A 6,352-nucleotide genomic window follows, 5' to 3' on the forward strand; every position below is an offset into this window, starting at 1 on the left:
TAAGCTTTTTTAAAGTGTTTTTTTCTCACTGCTATCCTAATTTGGCATCTAGAGGGGTTGTTATTAATTCCTCTACATTATAACATAGACCCCTTTAGCTGTCAAGTCTCTCTGAAGATCTTTGCCTGTCTTCTGAGCATTAATTAGGCTATTTTGCATCGATTTTGTTAGTTCTTGACTTTTTTTTTGTTTTCTAACAATTTCCTTTGTACTTTAGTTGAACTAATCCCATTTCATTTTTGGCTTGATCTTTGAAACTTTAAAATTCCCCACACCAACAGATACTGTAATATCTTTAACAGTTATTGAAGTGTGCTCTTTAGGAGCTACATTTTTGCATGTTTCCTTGGAATAATATCCTTTCTTACAAAGACGAGAAAAAGAAAGCAACGCAACATGTGTGCAGTATGGATTCCGATGATCAACTGCCTTTGGATTAACTAAAGGTGAGGAATCTAGTTTCATTTGGTCAGTTACTTATTCTAAATCAGCCTAGTATTAGTAGAAGCAAGCATGCATAATCATTATTGTCACAAAATGAAATCATATAAAAATTATTGACTTTCCCTGGCAATCTGCACATCACTTATTATAGTACATTAGTGCAGAACAGAATGCATGTAATTTATGAATAAGTAAATATACATATATTGGGTATACATACTGAAAAACCTTTTTTTTAATGATAGGGGTGTTTGGATAACATTGCCTCAAACAAATCAAAAAAAGGGCGAGAAAGAGATTACTGTTCGTTAGCATTGACTGTCTAGTCTAATTCTGTGAAGCTTCTTTAGCTTCAGCAATAGACTCCTATAACCACCCAAGTATTTTTTTTTGTACATTCTTTGAGAAACAGAATTCAATGTTTTAGCACGTTGTGACATTTGCCTATTTCTTTTTCCCTCTGTATCTTTAAAGGCTATGAGTCCCAAAATAAAAGTCCTGTTGATTAAGTATAAAACCTTTGAATGTGAAGGAAATCTCCTAAGTGAGTCTCTGTCTGGGATCTTTCAAACTTGAAATTTGTATGCAAAGAATGTGTCTAATGTGAGAATGGGTGATATTCAGTGAGCACTCTGAGAAGATTCATATTTTCTCTGAGCTGATTTGTCTAAGTAAATCCCCAGAAAATATCATTTGTCTAATTTTCCTTCAATCCTTTTGTCTGGGTTCTAGAGGAGACTTTTAAAAAAATTCTCTTGATTTTGGTTATATAATAGTACAAAGCAATTGCCTCGCCCTGAACAAAAGTCTCGAATGAATAGGCTTCAGCTGTAATCCCAGTAATTAACAGTTTTTCTCTGTAGTGCATGTCTGAAACAGCTCCTATTGATTTATTTTGACTCTATTCCATCATACATATAGGACTGTTTTCTGCTCTTCTGCAAACATATGCTTATCTCCTTTTGATTCTGACAGTCTGTGGTCTTGTCTTTGAGGCTGGCAACTCCTCAGGAAGGATCTGACAGCAGATGAATGAGGAATCCAGCATCTCTGGTCTGAGGCTTAGGGAGGCATCTTGAAATTTGTAAATGGACTGTGACCTTGAAGGATGACTTATGAGTATGAGTGATGTGGACCTTCTTATTTTGAGTACTTAAACTTCTGTGCTGTCTTGTTGGTTTGCTATTGATTCCATGCTACATAGTTTGGGAGTGGGGTTGGGAAAAGGAGGCAGAAAGGACAGTGAGACCATGGAAGTATTGGTTTGGCAAATTAAGTGGTCAAAGGGTAGAGTGGAAGTCACTGGTCACTTACTTGCTTGGTGTGGTTTTGAATACCACTAGCTGTGTCCCTGGCAAAAAGCACAAGGTAATTCCATTTTCTTTTCTTAAATAAAGAGAAGGAAGTGGGAAGTCATGTAACCAACATTGGGTTGAGTTAATCTCTGCAGTCTCTGGAAGATTTATTGTGTTTTACCCTCCTGCTTCAGTCACCTTTAGGAGATACAGTGATTAGTGGGGGTTCTGAGTATCTAAATGAATCCTGGTTTGTTTGTTTTTTTGTCCCTAGAGGGGAAGGGTTAGAGAAAAGGAAAAGGAAGAGGATGAGTGCATGAATCCTTAGGCTCATGAGGGGTGACATAAAAATTAGAAAGTGTTCTTCAGATAAATATCTAGCTCAAAGCAGACAAGAGTAGAGCTGACAAAGTGGACAAGGCATGCAGCCAGTAACATTGGCTCTACCCATTGACCTGCATTGACTAACAGCAGAATCGTCCATCTGTTATCTCCATGGTTGGGAGGGAGGGGAAATAAGGGTAGATAGGAAAAAATGCTGCGGATTCTTTTGGTTATGGTGAAAACCTTAGAAACAGGGTTTTAGAGATAGAAGGGGGAGAATCAAGATGCAAAGTAAGGCCCATGTATCTTCACACTGAGTTAGGGAAAGAGGCAGGACTCCACCTTAGGCGTACTGAGTCAGAATCACAAAACCATAGAGTTGGAAATGATTACAGAGATGTACTTTGTACCTGAGCAGAAGCCCCATCTACAATATCCAGATGAGCTGTTATCTAGCCTCTAAATGAAGACTTCCAAGGTGTCACCCAGAGTAGCTCATTCCATTTTTTGGACAACTTCAATTGTTGGTAATTTTTTTTCTTACATCAAGTCAAAAATCTGCCTCTCTGAAACTTCTACCCATTGTTTCTAGTTGTTCCCTCTGTGGTCAAACAGAACAAATCCAATCCCCCTTCTATATTTGGACAGACCTTCAAAGACTTGAAAACGGTTATCCTGGACTCCCTTAAGTCTTTTCATCTTTGAGTAAACATTCCCATTTCTTTCTGAGCCCTTTTGTCACTTGGTTAATTTTCACTGGGCTCCAGATTGACAATATCTTTCCTAAAATGTATTTAAGTGGGGAATGAGCTTTGGGTTAGACAAAAATATCCGTGGCCATGTACTACCAATTACATCCATCTAAATAGCCCTGGAAGATGGTACCAAGAGCATTTATGTGACCACGATACTACCAGGAGAGACAACCAAAGGTAAAGCAGAGATATAACATCCTGTAGAAAAGGGAGACATAATGCTTGATGGCCAATGGAGGCAGTATGATGATGTGCATAACCTAAGGACACTGGCGGTCCTGTAGCATTGAAAGTGTGATTTGCCCTGGCCACTTGAATGCCCTCATCACGTGTTCCTATACGTTGTCATCCATATGTGTGTCCTGGCCACATGGATTCTCAACATGGGGCCCCTGGCCACACACATTCTCTACATATGTTCCACCCATGTATATTTTCCCTGTTAACACTTCTTCTCTGTAAGACAGACAGACAGACACACACACACACACACACACTATCAGGTATACATAAGGTCAGGGAGGACTAGGAATGACATCTTGCAGAAGGTGGCTTTTTAGTTGAGACTTGAAAGAAGTTAAGGAAGCAAGGAGATGGAGATGAGAAGGGAGACAGGTCTAGACATGGAGGAAAATTAGTGAAAATGTTCAGTCAAGAGACAGGGTATCCTATGTGAGGAATAGCCAGTGTCCCTGAAATACAGTGTACATGGAAGGGAGCAAGGATTTCAGTGTATGTGGAAGGGTTGTTGTTTAGTTAAGTTGTGCCCAACTCTACACGACTGCATTTGGGATTTTCTTGGCAAAGATACTGGAGTAGTTTGCCATTTCCTTCTCCAGATCATTTTACAGATGAGGAGACTGTGGCAAAAAGGGTTAAGTGACTTGCCCAGGGTCACAAAGCTAATAAGTCTTTGAGGTCAGATTTGAACGCAGGAAGATGAAGCTTCTTGACTCCACTCCTGGCATTCTATTCACTGTACCACCTAGTTGTCCTATATGTGGGAAGGAGTAAAGTATAAATAAAAAGACTAGAAAGGCAAAAAAACGGTCCGGGTTATGAAGTGAAAAAGAGGATTTTTGTATTTGATTTTGGAGACTATAGGAAACTATTGGAGTTTGTTGAATAGGGGAACACTATGGTCAGACCTGCAATTTAGGAAGATCAATTCCACCTGCCTAATGGTTCTAACCTGTGAAGAATCTTTTGAATCCCAGTTCTGTAATTAAACATGTAAGCTATTCCTGTGAACTTTGTGTCATTAAAATTTTGATAAGTCTAACATTAATGTTTTCATCCAAGTCACTATTGAATACGACAGAGTAAAGGACAGGTTCTCTCAGGATTTTCACTATTCTCCGGGCCTGGAATTCTCTCCCTCCTCATTTCTACCTCCTGGCTTTATTTCCAACTTATCTTGAACATATCTTGTTTGGACCTAGTTTTTTCATGTTTTCTTCTCCATTAGCGTGTATTGTCTTTGGATTTTCCTTATATCCCTAGCTCTTAGCACTGTGCCTGGTACGTAGTAGTTGCTTAATAAATATTTATTGACCGCTAACTGACTAAAGACTTCTCTTCATACTGACACTAATTCATTAAAGACTACATTTTGGGTTCAGTCTTCTAACAAGTTCCAAATCACTGCATCTGTTCCATTACCTACTGTCCGTCTCTCCATCTTGTCCACAAGGATATCCTAGGAGTTTTTGTTAAATGCTTTACTGAAATTTAGGTCTATTACTACTATGTCTACAGAAATTTCCTGATCTGATAGTTTAGTGATCCTGTCAAAAAAGGAAAGGAGATTAGCTTGTCATGGCTTGTTTTTGAAGACATCCTAGCTCTTAGTGGTGATGACTGCCTTTTCTAAATGCACATAGATCATCCCATTTAATAGGTATTCTAAGTAGATAATAGGGAAAATATCTCGAGTGGAGGGACATCTATGACAGAGAAAACAGAAGCAAAATCGGAATTGAATTGTTTCTGCCTCCTCTCCCTGGTCGATCATTTTACCATCTACCTAGAATGCCTTCTTTGCTTCTCCACTTGCCTACATCATAGCTACAGGAAGACTTTTTTTTTTTGGTTTTTCTTAGCATTCATGGCCAACTTCAGTTCACTCTGAACTTTATCATCTCTGAGACTATTCTTATAAAACCTTGTCACTATTTTGTATTCATTCTCCGTTACCTTGTCCCTTCTTCTATCTTCTAGATATAGCTTTTTATAAATTGAAGTTGCTTGATGAGTTTCTTGTGTATTCATGTCAGTCTCTTTAGACGATTCTCTCTTTTCTTCCTCATCATAATTGATTCTCCTTGCGTAATCAGAATTTTGTTCATTAGCTCTTTTCCATCCCTCTTAGACAGACTTCTATAGAATTTTGGACCATAGGATCCTATTTATATTCATTCTGAGCTCTTTGCAATTTACTCTTCCCATAGCAAGGGTATATGAAAGGCTATGCCCAATTTTCTTTTCCTCTGTCATAAACTCTTAAATCTCCCCCACCTTCCCTGAAGATTACCACCATTTCTGTTTTAGCAAAGAAGTTATTTCTAATTGGTCAGAATCTGGTCCTGAATAGACTTCCTTCCATCAACTATTCTATTTTTTTGAAAAATGAGATGATGATTAAGACCAGTCAAAATTTATCATATGTTCTGCTTTTGGCAGAGAAAATACTCGACAAACATTTATTAAATACCTACTGTGTGCTAGGCACTGTGCTAAATTCTGGCAATATAAAGAAAGGCAAAATGCAGTCCTTGCTCTCAAGGAACTCACAGTCTAATGGGAAAGAAAACATGCAAACATCTATGTATAAACAAGCTAGAGACAGGATAAATAGTTAAAGAATAATTGGGTTTGTAGCATCTTTGTAGCATCTAGCTTGATGGTATATATAGACTAGGCAACTAAGTGGCATGATGGATAGAGTTTTTAGACCTTGAATCATGAAGATCCAAATTTAAGTGTTGTACCTTAGACACTAGCTTTGTGACTCTGAATAAGTCATTTAGCTCCAATTCACTTTCTCTTTATTTATGTCTGTTTCGATTTTTTATTAATTAATTTATTTTTGGTTTTCAACATTCATTTCCACAAGATTTTGAGTTTCAAATTTTCTCCCCATCTCTCCCCTCCCTCCACCCCAAGATGACATGCATTCTGATTACCCCTTCCCTCAGTCTGCCCTCCCTTTTATCATTCCCCCTCTCTTATCCCCTTCCCCCCTACTTTCCTGTAGGGCAAGATAGATTTCTCTACCTAATTGAATGTGTATATTATTCCCTCCTTAAGCTAAATTCAATGAGAATAAGGCCCATTCCTTCCCTTTTGCTTTCTACCTCTTTCCTTTCATTGTAAAAGTTTCCCTTACCTCTTTTCTGTGATATTATTAACCCCATTCTACCTCTCCCTTTCTCCTTCTCCCAGTATATTCAAGTATCATCATTCCATGTAGGAATGTAACCAGTTCAACTTTAATAAGTCCCTTATTATTTCTCTTTCCTGTTTACCTTTTCA

Source organism: Petaurus breviceps, unplaced genomic scaffold, assembly GCF_028583685.1.
Source record: "Petaurus breviceps papuanus isolate PSGF00001 unplaced genomic scaffold, PetGlider_PUasm1.0 118, whole genome shotgun sequence".
In the NCBI taxonomy this organism is placed as follows: Eukaryota; Metazoa; Chordata; class Mammalia; order Diprotodontia; family Petauridae; genus Petaurus; species Petaurus breviceps.